Source organism: Heterocephalus glaber, unplaced genomic scaffold, assembly GCF_053883595.1.
Source record: "Heterocephalus glaber isolate CG9 unplaced genomic scaffold, H.glaber_assembly_v1.0 deba00000678, whole genome shotgun sequence".
NCBI classification, from domain to species: domain Eukaryota; kingdom Metazoa; phylum Chordata; class Mammalia; order Rodentia; family Bathyergidae; genus Heterocephalus; species Heterocephalus glaber.
Window position 1 is genome coordinate 4091248 of NW_028258157.1, and position 17117 is coordinate 4108364.

Here is a 17117-nt window from a genome sequence, read left to right on the forward strand (position 1 = left end):
CTCATCTCGTGGTCCTCGCCACTGTCTGCAGCAGCTCTGGAGTCCTCTTTCCTGAGCGTCTTTAGTTGTGCTGCCATGGCTGCCTCAATGTCCTGAGTTGCTTTGAAATGTTTACTTCTCGTGGTCATTGTGACTTTGGGAAAGAACGGGGAGTCTCGCGGTGGGTGAATGAGGCAGATGAGGACTTGCTGGTGCGTAAGAGCCTGCCTTTCCACTGGATGGCACGCAGCAGCAGCAGCCACTGCATTTCTTGTCACACTTCATAAAGACATGGAGAGAGGCCTAGGGAGGGGAGAAGGGGAAGACAAAAAAGAACTAGGATAGGCTGCGTCCATGTATCCGTCTGCATGGGGAATGTGCTACGTACTGCAAACCTGCACTAAGAAAAACTTAAAACTGGGGAGAAAAGATCCTCAGGTAAAGGATGCTGGAGCCCACAGGAGTCTGTGAAGCAGAGGGGAGGATTTCGCAGGGATTAGCGGCTACGCACACTCATGCGATAATGTTTCCCATTTAAACATTTACTGTGCATTTTGATCACCTTTGCTCGCTCCTTGAACAGTTTAGGAAACTGCCAGATTCCTTAGGTAACCACAGGCAAGGGCTTTACCGCTGGAGGAAGAAACAGGAACAAAAGTCCACAGGAAAGGATGACCTGCAGGAGAAAGAGCCAGGCTCATGCACAGTAATCTGCGACTAATAAGAGCAGCAACTTTATAATGAAGATAATTATATTTTAGGAAAAATATTAAATAATCAGAAGAAAGATTGTGACTAACGCATAGTTTTAATAAACATTTCCCCAGAACCTGGGTGCAGATCCTTATCTGGCTGTGGTTTGACTGAGCAGCATGGACCACAGTCAGGGTTTGGGGGTGTGGCCTGGCACCTCGTCCAGGTGAAGGGTCGCGCCCTGGTGCCTGGGGCTCCACCCACACCAAACCAGAGCAGAGAACCAAAGACCTAGACTGCTGGGATTCAAGCCAAACCTGTTCTTGCGCAGAAAAACACTGCCCTGAAATCGTGATTTATTTGTCCAGTTCTGCCTGGAAAGGGCGGCTGCACGCAAGGTGCTTCTTGCCATAGTTGTGGCATCGCCTCCAGGATCTCCCCATTCTTAGGAGACCAAGGGAGAGAATTCTTCTTTGCTGTGAAGGCCTTCGTCTCCTCACGGCGAAGGGTTCTTTCGCTCTTCTTGTTGGAGAGTGCATTCTTTACCGAGCATTGCTCAAACGTGTGAAGGCGTAAGTGGGCAATCGGGAGGGGTAGAAGTGTTTCTGTTTGCTTTTGCTTTCAGTGAGAAGACTACTTCCAAATGGGCAAGATTTCTAAACCTAGACTACTGTGGATCAGAGCAAAGCACCTGGAATTCGGCGGCAGAGCTCGCGAGGCTGCCGGGCCCCCGAGAGCGGGGCTCCAGCCACCCACCGGACTCGCTGCCCACCCACAGCTGCTCCGAGCCAACCATTTCTACAGCCATCCGAGCAGCCACTGGTCCCACTGAGCGCTCCACGCCGACCAACACTCCAGGGGCAGAGCTCCAGGGGCGCGGGCAGCACCAGCCTCGGCTGCGGTGGAGAAGGCGGGCCCGAGAGGGCACTGTGAGGGCCCTGCTCAGCCAGACCCTCCCGGCCGCAGCTGACGACCGACCCCACTCGCCCTGTCCGGACGCCTCGCAGACAGGACGTGGGAAAGCTGATCGATTAGATGCGTCTCCAGCCCAGCTCACGTCCAGGGCCGTCTCCTCGAGCGAAAACGACAGGCTCCGGCGCCGCGGGCTGAGCCTTGGCGCTGGGTTCTGTGGGCCAGAGAGACCCCGGGGCTGGCGCGCTCCTCGGGCCCAGGCTTGGCGCGATGCACCGAGCAGCGCGGGCTCCGGGCTTCGATCTCCGGGTCAGAGGCTCGGAGTCCGCATCGAGAGGGAGCGCAGCGGCCACGGCCACGGGATCGCGTGTCTGATCCCGTGTCTGTCCCAAAGGGCGCGCACACGCCTTCGCGCTAGGCTCTAACCAGCGGCGCAGTTCCTCGCCCTGAGCAGAAGGGCGCCCCCTCGTGTTCGCGGCGTCCTGGGCACGTGGCTCTGCATCTGCGGTGCCAGCTCCCTCTGGTCAGGGCCCGAGGCCCGCAGGGCGACCGGCCAGGCAGCCGTCACTCGGGGCCGGGAGCTGGAGCAGCCTGGGACCAAAGTGGGGACAGTGGCGCGAGTTAGGCCCGGATGTGCGAGACCCGCGGCCAGAGCCCTGGGGCGAACCTGCGGGTGGGGGTGGGCGAGCGCCCGGGCCGAGCTCTGCCCGCCGGTGACGTGGGGCGCTCCGTCCTCTGGCGCACCCAGGCCTGGCGTCGAGGCGTGGCCTCCCTGGGCTCAGGATCCCCCGGACGCCCTGACCCGGCTCTCAGCCCCGCCAGCCTCAAACCAGAAACTCGGCATGGTTCGAAAGCAGAGCCCGGAAGAGCCAGGCAGGCCCCAGGGTCATCCACCTGCCCTTCTCCAGCCCGCTGGGCGCCGGGCCTAGGGGTGGCACGGCGGCCGGGGGCACAGAGCCGCAGTCTGGGGCTGGGCTGAGTCCCCAGCCCAACTGCACCAGAGGTCCGGATCCTGCGGGAGGCTCAGAGCTCCGTTTACCCAGCCACCACACGCATGTTGAGGTGATATTTTAATCTGTAGAGATCAGCTCACTCAGCAGATGCCTCTGTGCTCGCCTTCCGAGGCCTAACCCTCACACGCACGCGCGCACGCAAGCTTCGCATAGCACGAGGGAGAGCGGGCGGCCACAGCACCCGCCCCCAAGAAAGACCCCGGTGTCTGTGGAAGAGAAATCGGCCTTTCAGTTACCTGTGCTTAGCGGTATCAACCCATCTATTAATTATTTATATTTTCTTCATCTTTACTAGTAGCATGTAAGATGAAAAATTGGGAGGTTCCAAAGCAGGTAGGTATAGGTAGACGGTATTTTAAAAACTTGATGAGAAACAAAACACAGGTCACAGCACACAGCCAGTGTTTCCCCAGCCCCCACCCTGTGCGACTCCGGGAGAGAAGGAGAACCCGAAGAGTTCATCAAAACCCACACAAAGCACCTTTCCTCCGAGCCTGCTGCCCTGCCCTCAGGGGCTTGTTCTTTTCAGCCTCCTGGATGGAGTTCAAGGGCAGCCCTTTGACTTCAGAGTTCCCCCTCCCGTCCCTCAGACCCGAGGGGCAGGCTAGTGATGACCCGGACTCTTCCACTCGGGGGGCTGGTGCTCACCCGGGCTGGGGCCTCAGAGGCAGCACAGCCACCCCCAGGCTGTCTCCAGCCACTCAGCTTCCTCTCTCCCTCCTCCTCCTCCTCCTCCTCACTCAGGAGCTGGAGCTGCGACCTTTCCTAGGTGCCAGGTCAGACACAAGTGTGAAGCATCAAAGGAAGCCCACCTGTCCAGGGCTGGCCCAGCACTGCTCTGCCCTGGGCCAGCAGGTGCTCAGCACTGAGTCCTGGCTGAGGCCAATGCCGCGGGTCCTTTGACACCTGGGGCCTGCCCTGCAGTCCGAGCTGATTCCCAGAGGTTCAAGGGGATTCCCAGAGGGGCTGGCGCTACTCCAGCCCAGAGAGTCTCTCTCCACCCTTCTGTGAGGAAGTGGGATTGGTGCCCAGGCTGGGGCTGGCGGCCCTTCTCCTCGCCCACAACCCTGCACCTTTGCAGGCTGTCGGGTCCCCAGTTAACCAGCGAGCCCTCAGTAGGAGCTCAGGAAGTGTCTGTCCTGTGCTCCACAGTAGCTGAGAACCTGCAGGCCCTGTCCTTCGTAGTCGCCCTGCCCTCTACTTGCAGACCTGGGCAGGGTGGAGAGGTTGTGCCTCTCCCTGCTGTGTGTCCCAAGGCCTTTCCCTCATCTTCCTCCACCCTGGCCTGGACCACATCTCACAGCTTCCCGGGATCCCTGCAGTCCAATCTCCCACCTCACTCCATTGTTCCACTTTAACTCTTCTGTATTCCACAGGACTCAAGGATCTCCAACTCAAGTCGTGCACAAGGGAGTGACAGCCGGCCCTGTGGAATTCGCATGGTAGTCACCCCTTGCCTTGGAGACTCGGTCAAAACCAAGACAAAGATATGTTTATTTTTATATCCAGTGTGCCAAAGTCAGAACATAGAGATGATCCAAGGGGAAAAGAGGGTAAAAAATAAGTGAGGGATGCTCAAAGCAAATCAGAGAGAAATTTCAGTGTTTCACATGTCCCTTCTACATTCACAGAGATGCCTGGACTCAGCCTCTGGAATGGATCCCTTCTGTCCTGGAGGAGTTACACAAAGGGATTTCACAATCACAGGCACATGAGCTGGTGAAGGCTGAGCCTGCAGGCGTGGTGGATGACTGCAAAACCCAGGAGTCACTTGGTCTCGTGTCCAGACCTGACGTTTTGGGGAAATCAAGGAGGACCGTGAGTGCACCGGGACAGAACACGTAAACCCCGACTTTCCTGCAAGAGCTGAATACCTGCGTGGCCCTGACTGGCTGTGGAACCCAGCGATGAAGTTGATTTCTGGATGAGGTCAGTGGAGATGGGCCATCAGGAGAAGTCAGTGGGGCCCATTGGTAGTTACGGTGACCGTAAGCACAGAGACACTTAACATTGCTTCTAGGTGCAAGACTTTATACTTTAAAATCATGCTTTAAAAGGCATCTCACCAGAAATGGAGATTTCTATGAAGGGTCCTAGGAGAAAATATCATCACTGATCTTGAAATAAGCATAGCTGCATTAGTACAGTTTAAACGAACAAATAAAAATACTAACTAGAAAGAGTGGTCTATATGCCAAACACCTATGTGCTTTACTTGGAAAAGATCTGATAAAGATGCTGCACTGGGGGTACTTAAGAAGATAACGAGAATTGTTTAGAAAAGGGGCTCAGCTGGGATGCTCCAGAGTCCAGGGAGAGAGAGAAGGGGAATTCGTAACTGACTTGGCATTCAGCCAGTGGTTGTTATTTATCCCTATCCCTTGGGACCTTTAAAAAGAAACTTAAATATACTCTCATACCAACAAACATTAAAAGCTAAGTTCTTTTCACAGTCAATGATGGATTTAAATTATGAAGAATTAATGTTCAAGATCGATTGCTTTGAAGTATTCTATATGCTTCACAAAGTGTCATCAATTAACTATCAACCAGAGATTAATAACAGTAATTAATAACTAAATGCTGCTAATGTGGATTCACTTATGCAGACGAAACAAGCGTGGTTGGTGGGGAATGAGAAATTACTATCCCATTATACAGACAGTGAGAGTGAGATACAGTGGGACTGAGAAACTTGGCCAAGGATATGTGGCTGGAAGTGACGGAAATTGAGGATTCAAATTCAGGCGATCTGCTTGCACCCGGGGAGCAGGCTTTTTGTTTGTCACTTCTTTGATTGTGTGGCAGAACGGAGAGGTTTCCTGTAAGTTCAGGTTGCACAGGAGATTGGTAGTGGCTTCCAAGTCCCTGCCCGAGCCGGTGTCTGAGCAGCCAGGTATACCCACCCAGGGGCTCAGCCAGCGCTTCCACGCTCTCCTCCTGTAAATACAGCTACTTCTCTTTTTTAATGAGATGAACACATCCTATCTCTTCTACTTGTCTTCATCTCGGTTGAGTCTGAAACAGTGTTACAAATGCACGCAGGCATCTCCGGGACAGAGAACGGGGGCTGCTGCGGGTCGTGCACCCTGTTGCCCCCGTGGCTCAGCCGCGTTCCTGTCCCTTGCCGTGGCCACTTGGAAGGGCGCTGTAAAGGTTCTGCCACAAAACAGCCTAACGGTGGGAGCAGCACGCGTTAGAGAACAGAGGCAAAACGTACAGGAAGCGCCCTTGGCACTGCTGTTATTTGGCGAGGCTGTTGCACTCCAGGAGGGAGGGGCTTGGGCGGAGTGCTTCCAGCGATCCGTAAGTAGCAGCATTTTAATTTTTAAAGTATCCAGATTTCCGGGTTTAGTGGACTTCACAATGAAACGCATAAGAATACCCGTCTAAGGGGATCAGTGATGAATTATTTCTGTAGTCTAAACGTTCTAGCTAGGTTACAAAAGACGCCGGTTGTTAAACAATTTAACACTAATGTTAATGAATGTAGCATTTAAAGCATTAAGTTCAATTGTGTCCGGCTGGCTTCGTGTAACTCAGTCCTTGGTTAATACAAAGTTACACAGCAGGGTGGAAAAATCAATGAAGTGTTCATCGTGAAATTAAGCAGCGTGTTTCTGAACAGAGAATGGGCGGCTGGAATTTTACCCTTAGGATCTTATCCGCAGCTTGCAGCCTATTAAGCTATCTCCGTGCACTTCTCTTTTGTGCCTACGTCACCGATGTAAGGTTTTCATTTATTTATTTAATTTCAAGAAGAAAGAAGGGGTTCTGGGGCGAGCGTGGCTCCTCCCCACAAGGCGGGCTAGAGCAGGACTAGCGCGGGGCGCAGGGGCGCAGGCCAGGGAGGCTGCCCGCGAGGGGGCTGCACCCTGCCCCGGAATCTCAACGAATTTGGGGCAACGCGGACCTCTGAGCCCGCATTCCGGAGGGGCGTGGCCTCTCCCGGGCCGCCCAATGGGATCCCTTGCGAGGGATCCGAGGGAGAGTGATGTGGTTGCTAGGCAACGGGAGCGTCTCCCTCCCGCCCGCGCCCGGCGGTGGCGGAGCCGAGCCTCGCGGGCGCACGGCGTGCGGGGCCGGGCAGAGCCGCCGAGAGCCGGGCAGCCGCGCACCTCGGCCTCTGGGCTTCACGCGCCTCCACGCGCTCCTGCTCGCCGCGACCCCAGCTCCGCGGGGCGCAAAGTTGCTCCACCGCCCGCGCCCCTCGTCGCCCCGGCATCGCCGGCCTCGGGCGCGGACACACCCCTGGCCGGGCCGGGCAGGCAGGAGCGGGGAAAGTTGGCCGCGGGGAGGGTCCGGCCCGGACCCCGGTCCGCAGCCCCGCCCCGGCCCCACGCAGCGCCCGCCTGCTCCGCCCCGGCGGGGTCCACAAGTTCTCCCCGCCACGGAGGACAAAGGCCGCGCTGTGGCCCCGCGCCGGACCCGGAGGACCCGGAGGACCCGGAGGGCCGGGCATGAGCCCGAGGCGGGCGCGGAGCTGCGAGAGCGAGGTAAGCGCCCAGGGGACGGTCGCCGCGCGCGCCGCCCTTCCCTGTCCCCCGCGCCCCCCGCCCCGTCCCTCTGCAGCGGCCCGGTCCCCGCAGACCCGCTGGCTGGACGCAGGCGCTGGCGTCCTGAGAGTCCGTGCGCTGCGCACCGGGTCCTGCGGGACCGGGCTCGGCGGGCCCGCGGCTGGGCCAGGGGTGCTGGGCTCGGGGGCTCGCGACCCTGAGCCCGGCCTCGCTCCAGCCCCCGGCCAAGCGCTGCGTGGACACCGCGTGGCGTGGGGGCTACGGCCGCGGGACCGGCCGGTGCGCTCTGCCTCGGGCGCCGGGACTGAGCCGGGCGCGCTGCCCTGGAGCGAGAAACCAAGGCGCCAGCCTGGAAGCCCTCTCCGTGGATTCCATTCGGTTTTCCTGTCTGACAAAGATAAGTCGGAGAGGGCGGGAGATTCGCGATCCAAAAATAGACTAGGTAACACATCCAATAAGCTGGTTTCTCAGGAATTTCATTTGGATTGCTTCCTGTTCTTCCTTGGGTGAGCCAATGCCTAAGAATTTTTTCATGCCTAAGGTGTGCTACTTCCAGATGTGGATTTTAAGGGCGTGACCCCTGCTTATTTAAATATCGTAGAGTGCTGTAATTTTGAAAAGAAAACTGTACACTGTGAAGGTCTGTAGCCAAGTACTCCAGGAATCTGCTTGCAAATATTCTCCTCTTTGACTAGGAAGAGGTGTGTGGGCCCATGGGGACCGTGGCAATTGTTTTATTGGAAGTTAGATGACTGCCTGGGTCGGAGGGAGCTGAGACCTCAGCCTCGCTGCGTACTCCAGCTGCTTCGCTTGGATTTCTTTGGGTTACTGCCTCCTAGTTCGGCAGAGCTATTGTGCGTTTGGGGGAAAGTGTTTGGAGCGAATCATTATTCGTTGCATCTAAGTCCGTCTCCCTTGGTTTATCTGAAGACGTTTCAAGTCTGCCACCTGGACTTGGTTGGTTGTCTGCAGAAGCTGTTTCAGTCGGATATTACCGAGAGCACGGAAAGGCCCCTAGCTAAGCTCCTGTGGGTGGCATTTCCTACAGGGCTGTGGAGACACCCTTGTAGCAAGTGTGACCCCATATGCTGTGTGCCTTTTCCTAAGAGCAGCGCCACTGAATCTGAGGAGATTTGGAAGCTGGGAGCACTTAATAAAGTGAGATTTCCCCTTTCACAAGGGCAGTGCCTTGTATTTGCAGATTCCCACACCTGTAGGTTTCAGCTGTCTACCCTTTGGGTTCTGATCGCATATTAGGAGCACACAGACATTTCGAAGAAATGTGCCCTAGCCTGTGTTGATTGTATTTAGAGAAACACAGGTGCTCAGGATGCAGAATGAGGAGAGGATGTCTTGGAACTTACAGATTCACAAGTGAGACAATGAAAATTTGAGTAAAAACTTCAGTGGGCTAAAAGCAAGAATATGGTAAGAAAACCTTGTAGTATTCATAAGGCACTCCAAAAAGAAGAGGAACTCTGTTATAAAGCTTTTGGTTCTATGAACTAGAGCCTTAACAATAAAATGTGCACCTTGGAGAAACTTTACCAGAGCACACAGAGGGCTGGACTGGGGGATTAAAGAAAAGGGTGCCGGTCCCTTTACATGGAAGGCTGCTTTCCACATTTCAGAAATGTGGCATCAGTCGGTCAAGGGAATATGTGTAAAGCTACATGAGCAGATATTGTTATGAATGATGAAAACATACCGTGACCCACTCACTTGTATATGGTTGACTTTTAAAAGTTTGTGGTACCTATGAAAATAAGTAAGTATAAATCGGGTGATATGAGCCTTTACCAAGTATCAAAATAATGGGCTCATCTTTGATTTTATAGTATGGCAATTAAAATTGGTAACCTGGCCAAGTGCAAAGTTAGCATACAACCCGATGATCTTTGTCTTATGTTGAAATTAGTGTTTGTGTTGTGTGAGACAGCTGAGATGTTCCCCACAAGATCACCTGCCCCACTGCCCTACTTCCTGTACACAAAATCGAGGATGGTCTTGTTTTAAAAGATTCACAACTGTATTTTACAACTTTCACATGTCCATTTGGCTCTTGTTTATGTCAAACTGTTTTCCCCAGAAGAAACCATCTTTTCTTTCTTGTTCACTCCCCTAACAGTGATCAGTCACAGGACATGCTTGGTCTTTTCCTGGGGCTCCAGCTTTCTCCTGCAGAAACACAGCCTGTTGGCTTGGGTTTCAGTTCCTTTTCCTGGACTCAGAATCATCCCAAGAAGCCATTAAGCAACAGAAATGAAAATGAACAGCCAATTTCTATGGAAAAACTGCCAGAGCAGGATACACTTAGGCACACTGGAGTAGGGCCAGCGTGAGGGAGACTTGCTCTCTCCCAGAGAAACTCTCCAAAAGAAGTAGGTGTTCGCTCACACTGCTCTCACTTTGCTATTTTGCACTGAATTCACCCTGCATTCTCGCCTCTTTCAGACTCTTCTAAATGATCCAATTCTACATTACATGAATTTGTTGAAATTGCTCCCAAGAAGTAGCATAAAATGATAGAAAATTATCTACCAAAACTGAACACATAAAATGAGTGCAATCATAGTAATGACAGAGACAGAGGAAACCACCAGGTCATCTCCCCCTCCACTTCTAATGCAGGCTCAGTCCCTACAGCATTACAGCGTTTTGGAACGCTTTGGTCCGTTCTGGTTTCAAATGGCTCCTGAAATGATTCTTCCAGAATCTTTGAAAGACTATTTCACAGTCTAATGGTTCTCCCTATTAAGAACTTTGTTGTGATAGTCAGCCTAATTTTTTCCTGATTCTGTTTTATCTTATTACTAATTCTTTACTCTAACCTCTCTGGAGTAGTCCATCCTCTTGTCTGATTTAGTCATCATCCAACATTTATTTTTACAGGTCTTGTAAAATACAAAGGCTTTACACAGTTACAGGAGGTACCTAGACATCCTTGCTAAGTATTTAAGGCACGTCTTTTAGGTCATTTATTTGAATGTGTATGGCTACATTTTCCTAATAATTTGCCTTCTCCCAGAGAAGGGAATTGCCTTCTCCGACACTGTGACCTTTGAGGATATTGAAAATGACCCCTTCTAAGCAGTGTTCGGTGTGGACGCACATGTGTGAGGCATTTTCATTGCAAACGTGGTGCCCTGTGGACACCCACACTGCAAGGGATTTCTCAGACACACATTGGTCTGATGCCCCACTGAGCTCAAGAAGCTGTTGTCATGTAAATTCTTCTATTGAAATAAAAGCGATTTCCATAATTAATAGAATGTGCTAGAGATACGACAGTGTGTACGGGTTGTCTGTGTGTGAACAAAATATAGACCTTCTGTTAGAATGTTCAGTGACAACTTCACCCCAAAACGGACTGACGAAGCCAGGAGAGAGAAGACCAAATTCTTCACTGTATGAAAAATAAGCCTAAATCATGCATACATCAATGTGGATTATTCTTAGATTTACAGGGAGGTACCATATGTGAAGGTTACTTGAAAAATAGAAAAGCCTAAAATTACCACAAGAGAAAAGCAGGTTTTCACTTTTTCACTTCAAATCTGCTTCCAAGACCTCCATTGTAGGCCTGTGTAAGATTCCCACCCCTGCATCTTGATGGACCCTCTGTCCCACCTGATGGCTCCTCCAAGCCCCAGGTCTGAACAGGCCAGCTCTGCCCCTCAGCCCGGGAGAAGGTGATTGAACTCAGGGCCTGCATCCCCAGGCGCCCAGGACAACCCAGGAACGCGGGGCTCTGAGTGAGCAGAACCCGCGGCTGAGCCGCCAGCCCACTGCCCCTTCTTCCCTGTTTGCTGGACATCAGAGGACACACAGGAGCATCCGTGTGGGGCAGAGGGAGGGGCAAGGAGCCATCCCAACAGGAGTGCATTTCTAAGGGACTAAAACTGGGCTTCATAGTCCAAGCTTATTCCTTTCCAAATACACTCAGAGTTGGCATAAAACCCAAAGGGTGAATGAGAAGCAGAATGGAGGATCCATACTGGGAAGCAGGAAAAACTTGTTTAAATGGGAAGTGGAATGAGGGAGGGGGAGGGGAAGGAAAGAATTGGAAATGGGATTTTAAAAATGGAAACAAAGCTTTTGTAAGTGGGGAGGAGAAGCAGGACTGAAGGGAGGCCATAGGAAAAAAAGGATTAAGATACATTATGCACAGGTGCAAAGTCCCTGTAGGGAATGTGATCGATATATATGGCAAGCACATACTAATAAAAAAATAGATTGTACTCATTTCAGCAGCAGATACACTAAAAAGTAAGTAAATGAAATTGGACTGCATGGAATAAACCTTTGCTAACCAGCAGCTTCCCTTCCACAGTCCTAAGGGTTCTTATGGTGCCACTCATCAGATTGGTGAGCACTCTCAAAATGACTTTCTTTAGAAACAAGGGGGGATCAGGTTTTAGGCCAGGAAAAGTGGGCACTAATATACTTGTGATTTCTCTCTGGGACAGAGAGCCTTTTGAAGAAGTCAGTGTCTACACAGAATATGGTATTTTTCAGCAACAAACTACCCTGTGTGGAAATTGTATACTGTACTTTAAGGGGAGAAATAAATGCGCAGGTAGTCGGTATAGTTTATGCCAAGCATAGATGAAAATACCATGTTTGAAAACAAAGCCATTTCCTAGCCAAGATACCTCCATAGGAAGCAGAAGGTAGCTGATTCCTTGTCAGAATTTACAGTCACTGTTACTGTCTATGCACACACACGACATTTGAGTAAATTTAATTAGAAGAATACAGATACCCACCAACCAGACAGAACTTTTGGGAACTGTGATCCTAGATAGTTTGCAAACAAATTGCTAATGTAATAGCGTAGGAGTATTGTGAGCACAACAATTTCCAGGCTCGTGGCTAATTTTACAGTAGGCACTGGACTTGAGAAGACCCCTAAGGAAGATACACCACCAGAAGGAAAAGATAGTGAAGAAGCAGCTTGTCAGAAGATGTTTATTAAGCACCTATTATGACCAAAATGAAATTCAGAGCACGCAGTGGAGACACAAAGAGAAGTGAAATGTACACAAAGTTTCACAAACATGCATAAGGTCAGGGGTGCTCCAACAGTCAGACCGGAGACTCTAGAGTAGCAAAAGGGTGACCACAGTTGTCCACCAGTGAAAACACCTGTTCCTTCACGGGGCAGGAGAATGCGGATCTGTGGTGCTCCATGGAGAGCCCGAGCTAGTGGATCTGCGAGGAGACAGACCCGCGATGCGTGTGGACAGCAGAGCACAGTGCCGGGCAGCCGCCCTGCAGGAAGAGTCCCGCCACGGCCCCACGTGGCTTGTCCAGCCTGGAGCCGCACAGCAGCGGTACCAGGCTGCGGCCTCCCCGGGCCCTGTTTGTCGTACAGAAGAAGCGAGGCCCAACCAGCACTGCGACCTGCCCAGGTGCAGGAGGTCAGGCAGGAGCTCCATACATCCCTCCCACTGCGAGGGAGAGTCTGCTGCCTCCTGAGCTGGCCGCCCCCGCTTTATGTTTCTCAGCCGGGCTGGATTTCATTCCAGCAAGAACCTTCTGAGCCCTGAGAGGAGGGAGCGGCATCGTGGAGAGGGGCAGTGGGCCCTCGAGGAGCAGGAAGCCAGAGCATCATGACCTGGAGCCACACCCGGCGGCAGGACATGGCCTCCCAGAGCCAGCCTGGAGGTGGCAACAGCGCTTCCGCTTCTGCTCGGCAAAGCTAAAATGCTCGCGTTTCTCTCTTCGTGCGCATAACTACTCCCCTCAGGAAAGCAAGCTGGTACGAGTATCTAGTAGACGAGTAAAAGTCTGAAATTCCTGTAGCCAGCTGCAGTAGTAATGGTTCATCTTCACGAAAGGAACTCCCGGCCTCACGCGTGGAGCGCGCTTACCCATAGGGCGCCTCAGCTTGAGACTGAGGCTCGGAGCGCTCTGGCAGTCCGCTGGTGTCCGCAGGCTGGGTCGGGGCTGCCCCAGTGCTGCCTCTGACGATTCCCTGAGCTCTGCTCTCCCCCAGGCCGGAGACCCCGTGTCTCGGGTGCATTTGACTCTTATCACAAAACCCAAGGGCTGAACACGAGCCTTTGCTTGAGAGTGATGTGTACCGGAACACCGTGTGTACATAAAACAGGGAACGGACAGCACAGATCTGCCCGTCTATCTGGAGGAAGCAGCTTCTTTCGATAATAATACATCGCAGATAGATTATTAGTAATATTTTGTATTTTGCTTAACAGTTTCAATACATGTGTTGGTGAACACAGCAGAATGGAAACTGCTTTCGAAAATACGTCAGAATACATGCCAATTCGGAGGGCAGAAGAGGGTCAGAAGGAGTTGGAGTTTGTATCTGCCTCAAGGAGAAAATGAGGCCCGGAGAATATAATTAACTGTTGCTATTTTGGAACATGTTATTTTTCCTGAACAAGCAGAGACCCTCAACTTCGTGAGGCATCAATCTGTCAAGTGCAGAGATGCTGGTGCCCAGCCACCCGCTGCCCGCACGTGGGGCTGCCATTCCGAGCCTGCCCGTGGGCCTCGCACAGGGCTCGGCTCAGAGGAAATGTGTGGACAGGACGCTGAAGGCCCGCTTCCCCTGCTTCCTCAGAGATCTCCCAGCACCTGCCACGCTTCATGAAATTCTCCACCTTTTAAACCAAATATTTTATCCAAAAAGTTTAGAGAACGCACGTGCTTTCCAGGCCCGCCTGTTGCTCTAGCCCAGCAGCCCACCTTGTATTCAAATGCTCGCTTTCCAGCTTGCTGGCCCCAGCTTGGTGAGAGGCAGCACCCTGTGCAGTTTCGTGCTTCCAGGTTTTGTCTCGGATGAGGCCTTCCGTGGCTGTGACCATGAGGAAGGCGCTCACAGGAGACAGACCCTCCCTCAGAGGAAGCCCTGACAGCACACAGCTGAGCTGTCCCAGGGCTGTCCCGCCTGCCCGCACTCTTCTGAGATCCACATGTGTGCTCACTGTGCGGTGGTCTGAGGGGAAGCTGGCGGCTGCAGGTGCTCCTCACCTAGGAATGTCCAGAAGAGAAGTTGGGGCTAACGTCAGGGCCACTGTCCTCTCCAGTCCCTGCCCACTGCCCCTCTCGGGCAGACAGTCATCCGCTGGCCTGTGCTGCCACAGCTCTGGAGGATCGTTTCCTGGAAGAGGCTGCTCGGATCGTTTTGCAGTGCGTGTAGAAAGTGTTGGGCAGATGCCTCCCAAACGAGAGCCCTGCTCCACACACGGTGGGTTGTTACTGAGCGCAACTCAGGCTCAAGGAGCTCTGCAGGCTGAGTCTGCTTGGCTGTTGTAACAAACTTCCCTGGATGACAGGCACATCCTCTCACAGCCTCGGAGGCCAGGAGTCCGAGGTCGGGCGCCTGGTGCTCGCCCTCCAACGGGTGCTGCTTTTGCTGCGTGCACACGAGCCCAGGAAAGGACAGGCGCTCTGTCCTCCTTCCTTCCTGAGGACCCCTCTGAGGTGTCTGCTAACCAGACTCGTCCCCAAAGGCCTCCGTTCAGAATGCAGGCCCCCTGGCTTGGAGGCAGTGCCTGTGAGTTGCAGAGACATGGTCTGTCCACGTCAGGCTCCTAGGCTAACGGCCTAGAGAGCTCAGCTTGTACAGTGATTTCCGCAGCAGGCCTAGTCAGGTTAACCCATTGTTCAGGCTAACGTGTCTGCAGTGAATAAGGCACGCCTGCTATGGCTTGTGTGACTAGACTGATGTTCTGGAAGCCTCAGTCCTGTCTCACTGCAGAGGGCTCTGTCTTCCTGTAAGAGACGCACAGCTCATGCAGGTGCTGCACACCTGGGTGCTCCTACCGGGAAACCTGTCCTTTGTCTCTGTCCTGTGCTCTGTGATGCTGCCCGCTGAGGCGAGCCCTTCTCAGAACACTGCCCCTCTCTAGGGCAGACTCTGCTCCTTTGTGCAGCTGCTCAGTAGGACCCAGGCTGTCTGTGGCCCTGTCCCCGGACGCCTGGGTGTGGGAAACACTGTTTTTCCCAGTCCTCCCCTCAGCCCTCCGGAACCGTGGGCGGCAGGGGGTGGAGGCGGAGCTCTCCCCTGGCTCTGCTTCACTCAGCGACCTGCTTTCCCCAGGCTGGCACTGCTCGCAAAGCTAGTTTCCTGCGCAGCACAGCTCTCAGCCCACGGGGACAGTGCTGCCCAGACCCCTGGCAGGGGCCCGGAGGGCAGGCTGCACTGCCCGGCTGCTCTGAGGGGCTGAGCTCTTCTTCCCTCCCTTGCTCCACACTTCACCACCACTTCGGGGAGGGAGAGCGGCAGACACCCGGCCGCACACCCGCCTGCCGTCCTTCCAGACCCTCAAGTTTGAATTTCAGAATGCAGGCCTCTCAGGCACGAAAATGCTCAGCTGCTGCCAGCGCTCTGTGGCCGTCCTGACCTCTGTGGGGCTGTGGCCCTGCCTTGTGACGTGGCCCCCCCAGAGGACTCTCTGGGCACAGCAGGCGCTGCCTGGCTGCTGCTGAAGCCCATGGCCACACCTGGCCAGCCCCACCCTCTTCCGTGCAGATCCCAGGAGGCCGCAGTCCTCCCTGCAGGAGCTCGTCCCGGATCCAGTTGCCTGCCAGAGGCCCTTCTGTCTGCCTCTCTGCGGTTCCTCCTCCATAACCCCAGCGGCATGGTGTCCTCTTTCCCTATGGATCTGGTTGACTTATTTTAGCCTTGTGACAGGACAGTGTCCTTCTACAGAGCAGAGGGGGAATTGTTGGGGAGAACAAGGAAACAAACGGAACCGGAGGGGAATGGGAATTGGTTGGCTTCAGGCCTGGTGTCTTCTAGTCCCTTCTACTGCTGCCAAAACCTGTCCCAAGCTCTGCATGGCTCTTTTCTCCATCTTTAACCATTTAGCGTCATAAGTCTTTCTCTCTTAGTTCAGTTATTTATTTGCTGAATATTTAATGAGCACGTACTATGTGTCCAAATCATTCCAGAGAGAATTCTTACACTGAACAGGGACAGTGAGGCCCTAAACAGTAGCACTGAGGTGCTGTGAAGAAGCATAAAGATGTAACAATAGTGGAAGAACCTCGATAAACAACTGACTTTCCATCCCACCCCAGGTTTTAAAAGATGAGCTATAATCTCATCACTTAGCAGTGAGCTCCTAGCTTGGCCATGGAGCCTTTTCCATCCATGCCAGATGCCTCTCTCCAACCTGATACCCTGAGCCAACATCTGCCTTCTGTGCCCTGGGGATGGGCCCTGCACACCTTTGTAGCAGGACTTCCTTTAGAATGCTTTTTCTTCTTCCTCCTTTCTGCCGACCTGTCGTTAAATCCAGTTTCAAGCTGCTGCTTCCTCAGCGCTGACACTGATGGTGTGTTCATCTGTCCTTCCGAGCAGCCTTCGTCCAGAACATCAGTGCAGTGGTCTTCTTAGGCCTGAACAGTGGAGTGGTGCAGCATAAGTGATGACTACCACGATGTGATTAAAATGTATGGTTAATGTTTAACTTTCCAAAATTATTACAGTAAAAGACACAGTGCCATCAGTCCCCTCAGAACACTCAGCCTGCCTTTGAACACACCTACTCCGTCCTTCCCCCACCTGCTGAGGCGCCTCCGGAGTCCTCTTTCCTGGGTGTCTTTACACTGATAAAAATTCAGTAACCACTGCTGCCGAGCGCCAGCAACAGAAAGGCAACTCACAAAACCTTGACAGTGAGTCCTCATCACCTTATTCTCTGGGCCTTGCACTGGGTGACTGCTGTCTCTTCCCCAAAGTCAAAATGACCATGGAAGGGAAGCGTTCTGAACCAGTTCAGGACATCGAGGCAGCCAGGACAGCACAGCTAAAGGCCTCGGGAGAGAGGACTCCGGAGCTGCTGCGGGCAGCTGCTGGGACAATGGGATGAGTGTGTTCAAAGGAGGCAGAGTGTGTTCTGAGGGAGTTAGTGGTAGTGTGTCTTCTACTGTAATCACATTTTTATCCTAACATTCACCAGGTTTTTCAATCACCTCTCGTTGATAGAGCAATGGTTTGTAGAATAGAATCACAAAGCAAATT

The 17117-nt window shown here is 53.1% G+C and overlaps 1 protein-coding gene across 1 annotated transcript in view; it reads left to right on the plus strand.

Moving 5' to 3' along the window:
* Nucleotides 1–6682: 6682 nt before the first annotated feature.
* Nucleotides 6683–17117, plus strand: part of Grm3 (glutamate metabotropic receptor 3) — a 193579-nt gene continuing 183144 nt past the window's right edge. Inside the window, exon 1 of the mRNA XM_004839779.3 lies at nucleotides 6683–7093. The gene's annotated coding sequence lies outside the window, so the exon portion shown is untranslated. The remainder of the gene's footprint in view (nucleotides 7094–17117) is intronic.